This window comes from Natator depressus, chromosome 2, assembly GCF_965152275.1.
Source record: "Natator depressus isolate rNatDep1 chromosome 2, rNatDep2.hap1, whole genome shotgun sequence".
Lineage (NCBI taxonomy): Eukaryota > Metazoa > Chordata > Testudines > Cheloniidae > Natator > Natator depressus.
Window position 1 is genome coordinate 40,824,679 of NC_134235.1, and position 18,169 is coordinate 40,842,847.

The following is an 18,169-nucleotide window of genomic DNA, read 5'->3' on the forward strand; positions in this document are numbered from 1 at the left end:
CTCTGAACATTTTTGTCTTTTAGGCAATTCTTTACACTGTAGAGAAGCAAAGCATTATCTGGTACTTGCATTACACACAAAATAGGCAAATGCACTACCAGAATGGTAAGGAAAAAAATGCACTGCATCTCACACTTAAAACAATTATTCTTTGTTTTGTTTTAAAATTTTTTTTATAATATAAGCTCTTCAGTTTGAGGAATGTGCCTGGTATCAAAAAACAAGCTTGCACCCAACATATACTGCCATACATTCCACAGCAACTTTCCTGGATTTGTGCAGCTCAATCATGAAACTAGAGGCAAAGTGCTGGTGTATGATTCTAGCCTTCAGGTTACTTACAAACTGAAGCCTGTCTACACTACAAAATTAAGTCAATCTAAGTTAGGTTGACTTACAGCCACCACAGGAATTACTGCAGTGCTTCAGGTCCACACTACCTCCTCTGTCGGTGATGCACATCCCCACTAGGAGCGCTTCCACTAACTTAACTGTGTGAGGCATTGTGGGGCGCTGACAGCTGGAGGACACCCCCCACACTTCCAGAGCTATGGGAGAAAAAGAGGGCATAGGATAATCAAAACACTTGGGGGGCTGGGAGGAGAAAGAGAGAGAGAGAGAGAGAGAGAGAGTCACCCTTGGGGCTGACTGCCAAGCTGTGAGCCAGGCGCAGGGCTCAATTTCAGAGCAGGAAGCCTATCAACAGTGAAACTGACATTCTTATCAGTTTCATGGGTGCTATTATTTCGCATTTGGTCTCCAGCTCTGGCTCTCAGCCCCAGGCAGGGCTCACAACTGGAGTCCCATCCCGTCTGCCCCCACCCCCGCTGACAGCTGGAGCTCAAATGTGAAATAACTGCAGCTGTAAAACTGACAAAAATGTCAATTTCACAGCTGGTAGGCTCCTTGTGAAATTGAGCCCAGTGCTGGGCTCATGGCTGGGGCTGTCAGCCCTGGGGCAGGGGGGAGTTCCAGCTGTGAGCCCTGAGGCTGTCAGCCCTGGGGTGGGGAACTCCTGCTGTCAGCTCGGGCTGTCAGCGCTGTGATGCGGGAGGGCTCCAGCTGTAGTCCTGGCACCCGGCTGACAGCCCAACTCAGGCTATCAGTGCCAGGGGAGAGGGTGGCTGACTGCCAACAGGGGATGTAAATAACAGAGTGTCTACATGGGCACTGCATCGCCCTAATTACATCAACCTAAGCGCTACACCTCTCGTGGCGGTGGAGTTATTAAGACAATGTAGTGGGCAACCTAGATCAGTGGGAGCACCACCGTAGTATAGACACTGACAGAGTTAGGTCAGCATAAGCTGCTTTACCTCAATCTAGCTTTGTAGTGTAGACCAGGCCTGACAATCAATTAGCTTAGGCCCCTGGTTTTGCAGCCTGCAAAAACCTACATATTTTGTTTTCAAAACAAATACTAAAATTGTACTTTTACTCAGAAAAATGACTATGTTCAAACCATACCCTCTTACCGAAAAGAGCAGTATTAAGTTGCCTCTGCGGAGTAAGAAACATACCCCATTTTGGTGACAAAAGTAAGTTTATACTACTTGTTACTCTGTTAATATAGTTAACCTGGATTCTAGTCTGACTTCTGTATCAGACTTGTTAACGAAGTTCTAACTACTAGATCAAATTATGCCTTCAGTTCCACCTGTGCAACTCCCAACATAATACGGTTGGGCAAAGGTAACAGAAGGCTGAAGCGTCCCTGCAGAATTACTACTACTGGCAATGACCCACAATTCAGAATCCAATGACCCACAATCCAGCTTCGCAGGTTAAATCTGCAGCACTTTCGGTCTGGGAGAGAGGGGTAGAAGCCATCTCCCTACTCAAACTTATCAAACACACACACACTCTCCAAGTGTTTTGATTATCCTATGCCCTCTTTTTCTCCCCTAGCTCTGCTTCATAAATCTGGGAGGTAATTTACATTTGTTAGCTTTCAAACAGAGCTTTCAAACAAAACATAGGATTATTTACTGTACTGCTTTTGTCCAAAGCTGTTGCAATGGATATTAAAATGCCATCCTTAAAATGTATATCAATCAGGAATTTAGCTCATAACATTCCAGAGGGAAAAACAAATTGTACACTGAAGGCATTAGAAAGCTGTTTTATGTCCAGCCTATATTGCTTGACTAATATAATCATTTACATTTTTCAAAGTGTAACTAGTCGAAATGGAATGAGCAATCACGGTTTCACCAGCCTAAGCATCAAGGATCTAAACTATTCAATCGACCAACTCAAACAGAATAAGACAGTTACCGGTTTCATAACTGATGTTCTTTGAGATGTGTTGCTCATGTCCATTCCATATTAGGTGTGTGTGCTCGCCACATGCACAGTTGCCTGAAGATTTTCCCTCAGTGGTATCCGTAGGGGACCTGCTCTGGTGCCCCCTGGAGCAGTGCGCAAATGTTTCCCCCAACCTCAGTTCCTTCTTGCTGGAAACTCCAAGAGTGGGGAAGGAGGGCGGGTCATGGAATGGACATGAGCAACACATCTCGAAGAATACCAGTTATGGAAAAGGTAACTTTCTTTTCTTCTTCGTGTGCTTGCTCATGTCCATTCCATATTAGATGACTCCCAAGCAGTGCCAACGGAGGCGGGTAGGAATTCACGGATGTGAAGTTTGCAACACAGCTCTGCCAAACCCAGCATTGTCTCTGGCTTGCTGAGTGGTGGCGTAGTGCACTGTGAATGTGTGAACTGAAGATCATGCAGCAGCTCTGCAAATGTCCTGGATGGGAATGTGGGCCAGGAAGGCCACTGAGGATACCTGAGCTCTGGTCGAGTGGGCTCTCACAATCAGAGACAGCGGGACCTGTGCCAGCTTGTAAAAGGTCCAGATGCAGGAGGTGATCCAGTTGGAAATTCTCTGCAATGACACCGGAAGGCCCTTCATCCTGTCCGCTGTTGCAACAAAGAGCTGGGTCGACCTGCAGAAGAGCTTGGTATGCTCCAGGTAAAACACCAGAGCATGTCTAACGTCCAGGGCGTGCAGCCTTCTTTCCTTCCCAGTAGTGTGCGGCTTAGGACAAAACACGGGGAGGAAGATGTCCTGGTTAACATGGAAGGAAGACACCACCTTCGGCAGAAAGGCTGGAGGGGGTCACAGTTGAACTTTATCCTTGTAGAACACCGTATACAGTTGGGGTGTAGGAGATGTCCGTGATCCTGCGAGAGCAGATCCGGTCAGTCAGGAATGGGCCAGGGAGCGGCTACTGCCAGGTCCATCAACATTTCAAACCAACGCTGGCGCAGTCTTGGGGCGACCATGATGACTTGGGCCTTGTCTCTCTTGACCTTTGACAGGGCTCTGCTGATGAGCGAGATCGGCGGGAACGCGTACATCAGCAGGGCCGGTGCAAGGAGGTTTCACGCCCTAGGCGAAACTTCCACCTTGTGCCGCCCCCTGCCCCCCACCTCCCCCGGCCCGGGGAGCCCCCCCGCAGCAGCTCCCCGCCACCCAATCCCTCCCTCCCTCCCTCAGCCCGGGGAGCCCCCCCTGCGGCAGCTCCCCGCCCCAGCTCACCTCTGCTCCGCCTCCTCCCTGAGCACACCGCCGCTTCTCCCGCCTCCCAGGATTGTGCCGCCAATCAGCTGTTTGGCGCGCAAGCCTGGGAGGGAGAGAAGCAGGGCGGGGTGGGGCTTAGGGGAGGAGGCGGAGCAGAGGTAAGATGGGGCGGGGAGTGGTTCCCCTGTGTGCCGCCCCCCCCCCCCGTTACTTGCTGCAGGTGGCCCTCCCCGTGCCCCCCCTGCCCAGCTTACCTCCACTCCACCACCGCCCCCAACCACTTGGCGCCCTAGGCAACCGCCTAGTTCACCTAGCGGTTGCACAGGCCCTGTACATCAGACCCCCCGACCATTACAGGAGGAAGGTGTCTGAGAGGGAGTCTTTGCCCAGGCCTTGTAGGGAACAGAAGCTATGACATTTCCTGCTCTTTCTGGTGGTGAACAGGTCCACTTGGGGAGTTCCCCACCTCTGAAAGAAGGCCCAGGCTACCTCTGGATGGAGTGACCACTCGTAGTGAGAGGAAAAGGATCTGCTGAGGCTATCTGCCAGTGTGTTCCTGATGCCGGGGAGGTGACAGGCCGCCAGTTGGATGACGTGGTCAGTGCAGAAATCCCATAGGTCAGAGTGCTGCTTGGCAGAGGGCCGACAAGCGTGCTCCCCCTGCCTGTTGACATAGAACATCTAGCTCATATTGTCCATCAACACTCTCACCACCTTTCCTGCCAGGTGCGGTAGAAAGACTCCACAGGCCAAGCATACCGCTCTGAGCTCCTTGACGTTTATGTGCAACGTAATCTCCTCCGGGGACCACATGGCCTGGGTCTGGAGGCCTCCATGATGCGCTCCCCAGCAAAGGTCCAAGGTGTCTGATATCAGCTTAACCAAGTGACAAGGGCTGTTGAATGGAACTCCTTCCAAGATTGATCTACCATTGTAGCGAGGTAAGTATCATCAGTGGGATGGTAACAACCTTTTCCAGGTGATCTCTGGACTGGGAATAGACCGTTGCCAGCCACTGCTGTAAGGGCCGCATCCTGAGCCTGGCATGGTGGACGACGTACATACATGCTGCCACGTGGCCCAGCAGGCGCAGCCAAACCCTGGCCATGGTCAGGGGGAACGCGGAGACTCTCGCAATGAGGTCCACCATCGTCTGGAACCTCTCCTGCAGTAGGAACGCTCTGGCGCAAGTGGAGTTGAGCACCGCTCCGATGAACCCTATCCTCTGCACCAGAACGAACACTGACTTTTTGTCATTTACCAGCAAGCCCAAGGATCAGCACATGGCCTGTAGCACCGCGACATCCCTTTGAACTTGGGACTTGAGCGGCCTTTGACAAGCCAGTTGGATACCTCGACATCTGAGGAAAGCGACTACTACCGACATGCACTGAGTGAACACCCTCAGTGCTGTTGCGAGGCCGAATGGGAGGACCGCAAACTGATAGTGGTTGAGTCCCACCATGAAACACAGAAAGCATCTGTGACCTTGAAAGACTGCTAAATGGAAATATGCATCCTTCAAGTCGAGGGTGGCATACCAGTCTCCCGGATCCAGGGAGGGGATGATGGAGGCCAGGAGACCATGCTGAACTTCAACTTCTTTAGGTATTTGTTGAGCTCTTGCAGGTCCAGGATGGGCCATAGACAGCCCTTGGCCTTCGGGATTAAAAAGTACCAGGAATAGAACCTCTTGTTCCTGTACTCGCAAGGAACCTTTTCCACCGCACCCAGCTGCAACCCTTCTACCTCCTGTGCAAGAAGTCTCTCGTGAGAGGGGTCCCCGAAGACAGACAGGGAAGGGTAGTTGTAGGGGGGGTAGAAAGAAACTGGAGGGTGTAACCCTGTGCCGCAGTATTGACGACCCAGCAATCTGAAGTTATAGTGGTCCAAACAGGGGGGGAAAAAAGAAAGGTGGCTGGAAAACAGAGGGAAAGACGAATCCAGGGTATAGTATGGTAGGTCGCCCTCAAGCACACCCTTAAAACACTCGCTTGCCCCCCTGCTTATTGTGGGTTGAGCCTGATTGGGCAGAGGGTGGAGGTGGGTGGCTCGGGCAGCATTTGTAGCCCCTGCTCTTCTTAGGGGGCAGCTCCTGCTGGGGTTGGCTCCCTTGCCCCTGGGATGGTTGCAGTTTGAACTGCTTATGGACTGGACCAAGGATGTGCAGCCCTAGAGCTTTCAGGGTAGAGCACAAGTCTTTCAGTCCATGCAGCTTACTGTCCATCTGCTCTGCAAACAGGGCCTGGCAGTCGAAGGGGAGGTCCTGCCTCGACTGCTGAGCCTCAGTCGACAGACCCGAGAGGAGCAGCCAGGATGCCCTCCGTATGGAAATGGCCGAAATCATCGTGTGAGCCGCGGAGTCTGCTGCATCTTCGAGAATCTCCTGGATCGCTGCGGTGCCTCAACCTGTTTGATCGAGACAAGTCCCTTGCACGGGCCCTCTGGGATCTTTGGTGATCGGCGTTGGTAGACCAGTGAGCTACGCCTCACGCTGCTCGACCGGTGCCGGCACCTAGAGCGGGACCGGGAGCCAGAGCGGGCCGGTCGACAGGAGGATCTCCCCGACCGTGGGGATTTGCATCTCGGTGACAGGTGCCGGCAGGCAGGTGACCAGTGGCTCCGTTCAACCGATTGGTCATGTGATCAGTGCTGAGGCATTGGAGATGGATGCTCACGCTGGGGGGCGCGTGCCCCCACATGTCTGCACCAGGTTACCGGCAAGCCTCACCTCAAATCCCACTGCTGGTCCCCAGGGTCCAGAGACTGAAGGCGGCTTCTCTAAACCTGCCTCCCTACTTCCGAGGCATGATGGCTCCGAGCGGGCGAGCGCTGGCGGGATGTCCCCTGTGATGGGAAATGATGCCGCTGAGGCGTGGACATGCAGAACAGTCCCAAGGCTGGTTTATCCCTGGACTTGGGTACAGTCGGAGCTGGTGTGGACAGCACTGGCAGCGTAGGATCTTCTGCCCTGCCTGCAGGGCCTCGGCCATTGACGGGACTTCTAGTTGACGGAGCCTCTCGTCACTGTCCGGTGTGGCAGGCATAGTACAGGAGGGGCTAGACCGCCCGACTTGAGCTGGGGCCCGACTCCCTGACGGAGGTGTTGAACCGCCCAGCATGGGTCTTGGCTCTCCTCCAGCCATCTCCTTTCCCCTATGGGAAGTGAGAGATCTTCCCCTTGAGGTCCTCTTGGGCTTCTTGGCCAGGGATCGGTGCCGGCTCATAGGCAGCGATGGTAGGGCACTCCGCACCAATGCTGCAGTGCTCGAGACCCAGTCAGATCTCCGCTCCAGTGCCGGGGTCAGCACCAACTCCATCAGGAGTGCCCTGAGACAGATGTATCTCTCCTTTTTTGTTTGGGGTTTGAACGATTTACAGATGCGACACTTGTCGCTTATGTGTTTTTCGCCTAGACACCTTAAACAACTAACATGTGGGTTGCTGATGGGCATAGGCTGCTTAGAATGATCACATGGCTGAAAGCCTGGGGACCAGGGCATGCCCCGTAGCTAGGCAGAGTCCCATCTAGGACCAACTAACTAGAACTAACATTAAGGGTAACTGCTAACTATATACAAATACTTTACAGGAAAAAACACTTAGACACACTGAACAAAGCGAAAAGCTAGCCAAAGCAGCAGACATTCCAGCATTATCACTGGTGGCAAGAAGGAACTGAGAGTGGGGGGAGCCAGCAGCATCCCTTATACCATGGCATGTGCGCGCCGCTTCAGGGGGCGCCAGAGCTGGTCCCCTACAGATACTACTGAAGGAAAAACTTCTGGCACCAGTGTATGTGAGGAGCACACACACCTAATAATGGAATGGCCATGAGCAAGCACTCAAAGAAGAAACAGAAGTTATTAGAAATACACATAAACCTGTTCAGCTGAGAATCTACACAAAGGTCAACAACAAATAAAACAAGGAAAGTTCCAAACCAAACTACACAAGGCTGTAACCTAAGGGATCTGTTAACAGACACTGTACAAGAGCTTAGACTTGACATAGTTTCATTGAATATCTTGCATAGCAGACTTTAAAAAAAAAAAAACACGCACGCGCACACACTTACTTTGTGGTATACACATGCATATGTATATTTAAGAACCTGAAATTATTTTGTTCTTAAACATCAAATGGGAGCAAGACAGCATTAACGTGAGTGGAACACTTAAACCTAAAATTCCAAGTGTGTAAGTGAAATATATTAATAAATACACATATTCCACATATATACAATACATATACACCAAATATATATATATATATTTATAAAGTTAACCTTCTATGTAGGTTCTAACATTGTGCCATTGCACCATGGTATATCTAACATAGTAAATCCTTTGAGCTGGGCAGGAATAGAGCCCCACCTAGAAGAGCATAGCAGAATTTTTTTCCAGAAGTTAAAGACAGACCAACCTCATGATAAAATGAACAAAATTAGATTTTTGCTAAGAGCTCCTCGACAAGTTAGATCAGTTTGTTATGTTTGAGTATTAAACTTGTCACAGCAGGTTAGGTCTCTACAAGCCGTGTAGATAAAATGCTCTTTATATTATCGGATTTTTTTTTTAAAAATATCCGCAATATTCTACAATTGGCTACCATGTTCCAAGAGACACTTATTCATCCAACATCTTTGACAGATGCCCATAACAATTCACTACTACCAACTGCCTGCAAAACTGCAGAAACTTTTCCATATTCTGCTTTAAAAGAAAATTAATGAATGAAGCAGAACAAATCCTACAAGAAGAGGATGGAGAAAATGAAGCACTCTTTGCTGAAAATAAAATTCATTTGAGTAGTTAGGGTCCTTTCAAAAAGTCGCACGGAGGTTTTTTTCTGCTTCAATATAATAATCTTAACCTTTTTTTAAAGTGAAGGTTAAGGACACTCTGATATGGTGAAGTTATCAAAGCACTTTATTCTTCAAAAAAATAAAGCCTATATCAGACTTATACTGCAAATATTTATTTCATCAGGCTTTAATGGTAATAAAGAATAGCATTTCGTTTACCAAAAAATGGTCTCCATAAACTGAAGTCCAAGTTAATGCTTCCAGCTGAACTTTGCTGAAGTTATCCATTTAACTTAATGGCAGAGCACCTTCCCTTTAGAAAGATAAAGATCCTGATTCTAATCCCAGCAGTCATTTTCTTTTCTCTGTTAATTATGTGTATGCACACATATGATCACATTACAATCCCCTAGGGAAACGTGTGATGGTCTCAAAGCACAGATTACTGGTTATGGCTCAAAAATAGCAGGTTATGTAACTAAAACCCTTAACCAGCTTCTATTTCATTCTTTTAAAATTAGTTTGAGAAAAAAAGAATTATCAGGAAAAATTACGCTAACAATTTATTTGAATCCAAGAATAATGCAACCAAGCTGCAGTACATACTTTAATTTGTCAACAATCCCATCTGCTCAGAATCTACTATGAATATTCAAAGTAAGAACTTGCTCTTTAACTTTTACCCAAATAATTTTTCTTCATTAGTTTATTTATATTTTTAAAAGTGAAAGCAACATTCTTAAGTCTAACATTCTTCCAGCTTGGAATCCAGTATGAAAGTTATTTCAACTTCCAAAATACTGTGCAGCAGTAGGGAAAAGGTTAGGTATATTGAATCTCCTACGGAGTCTAATACAGCAGAAGCCACCTGTCACTCTCACAGCAACTGCTGAGAGAGTGGCACAATGTAATGCACAATAGGCCAGCAGAGTCTAGGTCTAAAAATGGAATAGAATGGCAACGGGGTGCTAAAATAGGTATTATGGGCAAGCCACTGACTGACTGCCTTTAAAACAAGAATGAACAATTCTCTATCCACATTATTTGTCCACTAAAGCTGGTTAAACAAAAACAAAAACAAAAAAATTCACCATGAAAGTCACATTTGTCATAGAAAGTTTTCCAACCAACTCTACTTGCTATTTTTTTTTAAAGTTGGAAGAGACGGGAAATCTAATTGTGTGACAATTACTTTTATATATCAGTTTTCTAATGAAATGCTAGCAAGGAAGTTTCATAGAATCATAGAAGCTCGGGGTTGGAAGGGACCTCAGGAGGTCATCTAGTCCAACCCCCTGCTCAAAGCAGGACCAATCCCCAATTTTTGCCCACGATCCCTAAATGGCCCCCTCAAGGATTGAACTCACAACCCTGGGTTTAGCAGGCCAATGCTCAAACCACTGAGCTATGCCTCCCGCAACCATCTACTTGCTATTGAGCACATACAAATTGGAGGTTAACTTGTCCTAACTCAGTTTCCAATGGCTCTGCAGTGGAGGGGGAAATCGCTTACTAACCTGTTCCATAACTGTTGTTCAAGATGTGCGGCACATATCCATTACACTTCAGGTGTGTGCAAGCCCAGTGCAGATGCTGTTGCACTGGTCGCACATACATCTGAAGTGGAATGGGCATGTGCAATCACTCAAAGAAGACATCCCTCTTGAAAAATTAAGCAGATCCTATTTTGCATACTGCATCTGAGTACGGAGATAGAAGACAGAACTATTTAATTTTTGCCTCCTATTACACATGTAATTCAGTTGAAGTAAAGATGAAATAAATGTCACTTTGCACCCAGCCACAAAATGCTGTCTGTTTCACAATTACAGAAGTGCTACCATATTTCTTCAAAGCCGTTTTCTACTTATGGATCTTTGTGTTGCTTTACAGTTTGCGTGGCAGCAAGAGGCTAGAGATTATATGGGCTTTGTCAGTATATGCTCTTGGGAAGAAACATAATCCTCCCCCAGCCAGAAACAATTTCAAAAGCCCAGATCTAAAAGTGAGGGGCAATGGGATTTCTCCATCCAGTTCAAAAGTAAACTCCATTCATATTGCTCGCTGCCATTCTGAGACTTCACAAAGTAAGAGGTATTTGCTACCAAGACTAAACTGCATTTTAAAGTTTTTACTACTAATAATATATTACACTTTACAAGTGATTAATTTGAAGCAGAAAAGTAAGCTGCAGTATTCCTATTTAAATGACAGGGAAACTAAGAGCCAAATTCAAATGAGAGTCCACATGACTAAACTGGCATAACTTATACCTTCTTCCAGTTCCCTTTGTGTTAGACTCAGCTTGCTGGGAATTTGAGTCTCAGTGCATGTATTTTATATGCGGAGGTGCCAAAACTGAGCAATATAACAAGAAAAGCAACAAAAAAAAAGTTTATAATAGTACAAATTAAAAGTCGGCTATCCCCTTGTTTAAAACTTACACCCTTTTCTAGCCCTGCAGTGTTGAAGTTAAATCAATTTAGACTCCTTTACTGATCCAAAACTAGCACCACCTTGTACATCACCTCTGAACTTGGCCTACAAAGGGAAATGACTTGCCCAACTTCATAAAATGGATCAGTGACAGAGCTAGGAGTAGAACTCATGTCTCCTGACTCATTCCCACACTTAATCCACTATGACTACTAGACCAGGCTGCTGGAGGCCGTCTTCTGGCTGAAACGTGATGTCATTTGTGCCACTATGCAATAGTGCGGGAACCAAATGATCGAAACCATAAAAGCTGCTTTTCCACCGTCTAGTATAAAAGTGCTTAACATCAAATAGTGTTTAATACTTAAAATAAAATATCTGCAATTGCTGATTTATAACCAGGAAGTATTCAGTCCTTGTGCTGAACTTTCTATTGCTTCCCTGCCAACACCTGGTGAAGTTTCAACGACATATATTTCTCTTCTTCTGTAGACACTTAGTATTACTTAGAGGAAAGTCAAAACAGATGCAATTTTCTCATTTACACTAAGGCTGACACATATCAACTCTTGGGGTCATGTTTTCCAAGCAGGATACAGTAGTATATGCACCACAAAACCCCTCATTTACGCAGGCAATGGCTCATGTAACTACTCATTGTGTGCAAAATGACTCAAATGAATACATCTGGGTTCTTGCAAGTGCTACTTGTACACATTTTTATGGTGCACCATTATGCCGTGCTTTGAAAGTGATCATTTAGAAGACAGATGAAAATTTGGGAATTATGTTGTGATTTTGTGCCGTCTATACAATGGTAGTTTTTAAACTTGAAACAATATCATGAAATGCTATGGCGTTCAGAATTTTCTCCAGACTTCTTACTCAAAGTTGTAATGACTCGGGGATTACAACTGTCATCTTCTAGATTTAAGGGCTTACTTATGATTTCTCTTTTATTTTGACACACTTATCCTTGTGACATGCTAACACTTCAACAAAAATAGATCTGCAGTATAAAATAATTTTACCACAGTTTACTCCTGAATAGCTACTTACTCTATGGACTTCCGTATCACTGGGCCGAGCAAAACAGAGCCTGTTTTCCTTTAAATGGGTTAACGCTAGGAAGCGGATGTCACTGTTCTAGTTAAGTCATGGGACTCACATTGGAATTATGCCAGAGCTCAGGACAGCTTGCTTCCAAAGGAGCCATGGCACCATATTATGAGAGGTCAGACTCAGCTAAATTTCTGCCAGCTAAACTATAACACTGCATAAATCATCCTCCCCTTCTATACATGGGGTGGGTTACAGAGCAGATTAATACAAAAACTTTAATAGGTTGTCAACTGTCTACTATGTATCTGAAGATATAATATAGCGGAGTGATGTTGGCTATACACTTACAATGTGATAATGGATTTTGTGAGCAACATACGCAAGAGTCCCCATAATCTAGAGCCCTACTGACAAAAAATCAGTGGCAAACCCACCATTCACTTCAATGTAGCCGGTCCTTAGTGCTAATGTGCAACACACAAAAACCCAGCCAAAAGACTCAAGTGAAATCCAGTTTCTATGCTCCTAGGGCTGCTTACAGTTCACATGATTTACTCCCTCCTTTCAGCAGAAGTGGAAAACACATCTAAGAATGTGTTTTAAGACATCTCAAGGCATTACTGAATAAATATACAATCTACTGCTGAGTATCAATAACTTCCATTTCAGTTACACAGGATCGGTTAAAATTAAAACCTGTGGGGAAGGAGGCGGAAATTAGGTGACAGAAACAAAACCCTAGCAGTACTGTTACTATGCTCTTTCACCTGACCCGTTCTCATTCATTATCCTTGAGACTGCTCGGAATATCAGGATCTGCTTAAGGATTTTTGTTGCTTTTAATATTTAGAAACCTCACTTGGTTTATAATTTTAATATAAATCAAACTTACAAATTAATTAATTTTTAAAATTGCAATGAATAACTTCCGCCTGACGTATGAGGAAGGTCTGTAAATCAATGGGGTGGTTACCCTATTGTTTGATCAGAATATGGACCATTTATCATGGACACCAACAGCACACTATAGCTGCCACAGAAATGGCACACTTTCCTTGCAACATAACCACACATTCGTGTAAACACTTTATAAATATTTTTTACTTGCCACTCTGAACCTGACACTCCAGGCACAGGTTATCTGGCTCTGAGCTTTTACAGACTCTCACTATCAATCCAAATAAAATACTGTACAGTCCTTACTTAGCCTCATTATGTCTACAGAAGTCTAGAACCCTCTTTAGCTGTAGGGAATGGCAAACATCAAACACACTCCTGGCCCTTTACTACATATGAACCAATGGTTAATGAATTGAATAGTCAGTCAAATTTTAAGCGAAATAATCAAGTACACAAATACAGATTAAGATATTGAGTGAAAAATGTAAAGACAAATTCCGTCAGGTCTCATATGAGGGTTGAAATATAGTGGCATATGTACACTTCAGACATCCAACTAAGCTTGACATCTGAAGCGGAGCAATTACTGTGGCCACAGAAAAGAAATCTCAGCATCCTAGTGCTGACATAAGCTGTACTTTAAAAAAAAAAAAAAAAAGCTTCAGCCCCGTATTTTTGTAATTGATGGTTACACAGTAACTGACCCCTGTTCGTCTGTAATGACATATTATAACCAGACTGTAGTGGGATCATCACTGAACTTGGAAAGTGGCACTCATTTCTCTGGCAGCTTTTTAAATATGAAAAGATGTAATTATGGTATAATTCCTAACTATTACCTTCAAAAACAGAAGGTGGTAACATTTGTGGTTGTGTGATCACATATGCCCACTGCAACTAATTCAGCTATGTAGTGTGCAAGCACTCAGATACCACTGCGATGTCTGCACTGCAAGTACTTATACATAGATGTCCAATTCAATAAGTTAAAAATTAGTGGTAAAGCACTGTCTGGGGGAAAAAAAAAGTTTCCTACACCTAAAAACACTTTTTACCTACCACTTTGCTACTTACATACTCTTTGGTGGTTGCTATGAAAGTTCCTTCGTGGTAATGTTCTCAGCAAGTATAATGTACCCTCCAATTGCTATATCCAATATAGCTATTCAATGAATAACCAAGAATGCTACTCTGAGCACACAAAAGAATGCCCCAAACAAATCATTAGGAAGGTCAAGAAGTGGCGCCTAGAGGAAATAAAATTCTTATGGATGGTTTTAAAAGTAAATAAAGAATGCATGCAGGAAGGCAAGAGAAAGTAGCTGCATTATAAAGCCCATACTGCAATTTAATCTACATTAAAATCCACAAAATGAAGACTATTTAGGTTTATACTAAATAGGAAAGGATGTTATCTTATGTAATCCCTGAGGACTGTATAAACAAATTTAGCATTCTAATATGTAAAGAGCTTGAAATATAATCAAAGGATTAAAATTCAACATCCCATTTCTATTATGCAATGAACCATAAACCAGTCAATCATGCAAAATCTGCATGAAGAAAATTCTCTTTTCCATGGAAATGTCACCTTATTTCAGAGATCAATAAAGGTAATAAGCTTGACCTCTAAATGTGAGTTAAACAACTTCTTCAACACATGGAACATAGTTTACATCAGAAATCTCCCAGATGTGAAATGAGAAACTGATGGAGTTTGCTGGTGGTCAGAAGCATCAAACCAAGTTGTGCTACAGGAATCTGCTACAACTGAATGTGCTGATTATCATAATTTTATAGGTGCTACCTACTTGTGTTACTACTTACAAAATCCCTGATGGACAATAAATATGTAAAACTTTGGTAAGATGTGACAGACCCATTTCCCCCTTAAGGACAGTACCATCTAATGGTCAGTCCACCTTTCCACCTGGCATGGCTCTTTCAGAGCTGAAAGATCCAATTATAGACACAAAGACTTGGGAGATACTGGGAGAGAGGAAGTGGTCCCAGGGAACAAACAGGGAGGAAACCCTGGTTTGGGGCCAGGAGCCTTGCAGAGAAAGCAGGGCAATACTCCCCTTTCTCCCAACTCATCCCCAATTGGTCGGGAGTACGGGAACAGTATAAATGCCGTTTCCTCCCTCAGAGCGGGGCAGATGCCTGCAGACAATGAAAAGGGTAAGAAGGCTCCTGCGGTGCCCTGAGCTAGCAGGGAGCAAACGCAAGCAGGGGCAGGCTGTCAAACCCCAGGCCCTGAGCCTGAGGACTAACTGAGGCCAGCTGAAGGAGACAAACTGCAACCCAGCTTCAAGAGGAGGGCTAGGGACGCCTGCCAAAAGTCGAAGATACAGAGACTGAGAGGTAGTCTTAAGACAATTAGCATTTGAATTACCCAGCTCCAGGAGACATGCAGGGGCTCTTGCCATAAAGAGAGAGGCATAAAGGCTGAGAAGATAGCCCTGAGGAGACTGGGAGCAGAGCTTAGAGGGCAGGAACGCTGAAAGCCACAAGCTTTAAAGTAAAGTGTCAGGAGTGCTTAAAAATGGAGTCACTGGCTTCCTGAGAAGGGAAACTGAGACAGGGAACATGCACAATACCACACTGACTCAGCAGGGGCGCTACAGGGGAGGCATGCCCTATGACGTAACAGCATAAAGAATTACGTACATATCAATTACAGGAGAACAGAGGGGTTGACTGAATGCCAGCCCTTAAGAGTGAGGTGTGTTTGCCCTCTTAGAAATAGGATATCTTCACTTGTCATTAGCTGTGTTTCTTTTATCCCACTCCATGAATGGAAAATGAATAAAACAAGGTTTTGTAATTGGCATTGGCCTGCAAGAATCCCCCTAGGCTAAGTTCTCCTCACTTCTTACAATCACCTAGAAAGCCCTTTACCACTTACAAGCAGCATGATCCCAGCTGTGCTCATGCACCACAGATCTACCTATGCAACACCAGCAGCTACAGGACAATGAGCATACACTCCCTTGTCAGCCCCAAAGTGTTGCTGGAAAGAGGGCTCCACTATGTACAGCATGCACAGAGGCAGAACTGCATTGTGTGTAAATGTTGGTCGTTAGACCCTGAGGAAAGAATCTATGGAGTTAGAGAATATGGGGGGAGGGTAGAGAGCAAAAGGGTCTTCTGACAACTGGACCAGCCACTAGCTAGTTAAAAGACACCCTGCCTACCAGACCTCAGACAAATATGAAAAAATCCTGCAAATGAGTAAATTCCAAGTCAAGGCTGACATGCCATCATATAAAAAAACCACACATGGTGACTTTTTAAAGAACATTCGTAAACATACGAATTAAGGATATTGTGTCAACCTTTGCTCTAATGTTGAGTAACTCAGGAGTGGAAGGGCAAGTTTTTGAGTAGATTATGTGGAGTCACTCAATAAGTCCTCAAGAATACTGTCCAAGATGCTAAAGAAAATACTAAAGACAGCCCACCGAAGATTTTATATCAAAACTTCACCCCCCCTTTTTAAGAACAGAGAAAATGCATGTAGACAAATAAAACTTCTACACCAGTAAAGCCTAAAACGATTTGTGCCCTTCATGTATATCATGCAAAGCATAATCATATAACTTCTTTTTCCAATGCTCATCATGTTATGACAACCAATTTTGAAGAAGTTTATCCTATATGTTCAATAATTGGTTAAATAATTTAAACAGCCATGTGTTTATGAACAATTAAAAGAGACACTGTCAGCATGAAATCTAATCAATTAAAAAATATACATAAAAGCAGTTGACAGGAAGTACACTTGTCTTGGAGACCCCTTGCCAATGCTCAAGAAGAGCTGGGGGTAGCTTGAAAGCTTGCCTTCTGACCAACAGAAGTTGGTCCAATAAAAGATATTACCTCACCCACCTTGTCTCTCTAATATCCTGGGACCAACACAGGTACAACAACACTGCATATTTAGATTATAAGTACTTTACAATGAGCTCTTATATGCGGTGCAAATTAACAGGAATCATTTTCATTTCTACACCTCTAAAAACAGGTAGCACTAGAAATATCTACACTAGCATAGATTATACTACCCAATAATAGTGCACAGCGTTATACAACCTTCATACGGGTTGGGACCCATATGTGCCACTATAATAGAAATAAGATAACAATAATCCATTGTGTGATTAAAATATACTTTGCATGTATCTAAGTTTATAGAAAATGACTGACTGATATTTTGTATTTGGAAAAAAAACAGTTTATGACTGTATAATGAAACCCTAAAGCATAAGAAACATACACAAAAGAGGACAGTCAAGGTGTAGAATGCCATTTCATGATATCTGGGTGCTTCACTTTGCAACCTTAACTTTTGCAGCAGTTATAAGAGGTCATGGTCACACAAGATAACAATGAGCCAATTCCATGGAAGACTTTGAATCACAGACTCATAGGACTGAAATCTTGAATTTGATCCCCATATTAAACAGGGAACCAGTGAAGAGAGCTAAGTACTGGGGTGCAGTACTCTCAGTGACTATTATGAACCAACAATACTCCTCCAAGTTTGCGGCATTTCATACCCAAGTACAGAGAATTAAAAATAAAATTCAGCCTGGTTATCCGGCATGCACAGGACGCAGATCATCCAGGATACTGGCAATATATAGATGGAGGTCAGAAGAAATTCTTGGTGAGCTTCTGAAGACACTTGGCTCAGGAATGGAAAGTTTAATATTAGGTGGTACCTGGAGAGGTCGGTGTGCTGAGCAATGGTTTTTAACTACTGGCTAGATTATGTTATGCTTTGATAATGGAGCAGGGGTAAGTTTCAGTCTTCTAAACAAGATGCTGATGAACTCCGCTAGTAAATCACAAAACAAATCCTAGCATGGTATTTTAAGGTAGAAGCATATTCCAAGGCACTCAGAATTCATAACAATGCTTTTGTTCTCATACTACAGGCCAGACATTTCAGACCATGGCTGCACTAAAACCTTAACAGGAAAGGTTTCAGAGTAACAGCCGTGTTAGTCTGTATTCGCAAAAAGAAAAGGAGTACTTGTGGCACCTTAGAGACTAACCAATTTATCTGAGCATAAGCTTTCGTGAGCTACAGCTCACTTCATCGGATGCATACCGTGGAAAGTGTAAAAGATCTTTTTATATACACACAAAGCATGAAAAAATACCTCCTCCCACCCCACTCTCCTGCTGGTAATAGCTTATCTAAAGGGATCACTCTCCTTACAATGTGTATGATAATCAAGTTGGGCCATTTCCAGCACAAATCCAGGGTTTAACAAGAACGTCTGGGGGGGGGGGGCAGGGAAAAACAAGGGGAAATAGGTTACCTTGCATAATGACTTAGCCACTCCCAGTCTCTATTCAAGCCTAAGTTAATTGTATCCAATTTGCAAATGAATTCCAATTCAACAGTTTCTCGCTGGAGTCTG

At 44.4% G+C, this 18,169-nt stretch overlaps 1 protein-coding gene across 1 annotated transcript in view; it reads right to left on the reverse strand.

Annotated features, from left to right (window-relative positions):
* The window catches only part of SDC2 (syndecan 2), a 104,852-nt gene that overhangs the window by 45,742 nt on the left and 40,941 nt on the right, over window positions 1–18,169 (reverse strand). The gene's annotated exons all lie outside the window — the stretch shown is intronic.